We start from the raw sequence: 1,201 nt of genomic DNA, 5'->3' as shown, positions 1-1,201 counted from the left end.
CAGCACTCAATGCCCTCAGGAACCTGGCCAGCTCAGTTGTAAATAAAGCAAAGATGTTATCCACTGGAGTCACAGAGACAGTTCTGAAATTCCCGAAATCAGAAATTCCCCCAGTTCAGTTCAAACTTCTGGGAATATTAAGAATGTTGATAGATGCCCAAGAAGGTGTTGAACAACTGGGCAAGAATGTTTAGTGGAGTATTTGGTAAAATGGTGTGAAGCCAAAGATCATGCTAGGGTGATGGGGGAGTCCAGCAGACTGCGCTCAGCCCTCATCCTGTACATTATATTGAAAGATGTAATTAAAGCCATCATACAGAGAGGTGGCATGAAGCATCTTGTTACCATGGCAACTAGTGAGCATGTAATAATACAGCCCTAGTTACTTTAGCACTAATAGCAGCTTTAGAACTGGACACTGCTTCATTATTTACCATTATCACATGTGCATGCATTAATATTTCAATACCAATTGCTGTAGGTACCTGCCTAATAAGATTTTTAAAATCCACAGTTAGTGTGAACATGACTTTGTCAAAAACAGGTCTCCACTCATAACTGTTCTCTTGTATTCCTGTTGCTTGAGCTACATTAAGTAGAATGTGCATGGTGTAGTCCATTACTACATAATGAATTGCTCCTCACATGTGGTAAACTACATAATAACATACTGGTCAATTAGAACCGAAGAATGCAGCAGGGTCTGTCTAGCATATTAAAGACGAAATTGAATAAAAATAGCTCTTGTTTGATGCTTGAGAAGCACAGTGTTAAAAAAATATTGTATGACTGCTCATTTATTAATATTACTTACTAATGTCAAGTCCATGGTACCTAGAGTTAAATAAAATTTCAATGTTCTCACTCTTTAAAAAAATGTTATGGGTATTGGGAAGATTTCACTGCCTTGAGAAATTGTTTAAAGCCAGAAATTTTCCTTTTCTGCTTTGAAAAGAAGAGGTGTCCATGGCAAAACTGTGGCATCTTCTCAAAATTAGTCAAAATAAGTTTCCACTCTGTGGAGTGTAAATTTCCCATAATCCAAACCTTTCCCAAAATTAAATAAATTTTTTTTTCCCATCTCAGGCTCCAGAGACTCCTTTCATTACCATGTATTATATACACATTTGCAGATGACACTCTGATCATCTGCACAAGAGTAAAATCACATGAAAAAATGGACACCTTTTGTGGCAGGGAG

The sequence above is a fragment of the Tupaia chinensis genome, unplaced genomic scaffold (assembly GCF_000334495.1).
Source record: "Tupaia chinensis unplaced genomic scaffold, TupChi_1.0 Scaffold146623_1, whole genome shotgun sequence".
Classification (NCBI taxonomy): Eukaryota; Metazoa; Chordata; class Mammalia; order Scandentia; family Tupaiidae; genus Tupaia; species Tupaia belangeri.
Note: the sequence above shows the minus strand (reverse complement) of the source record.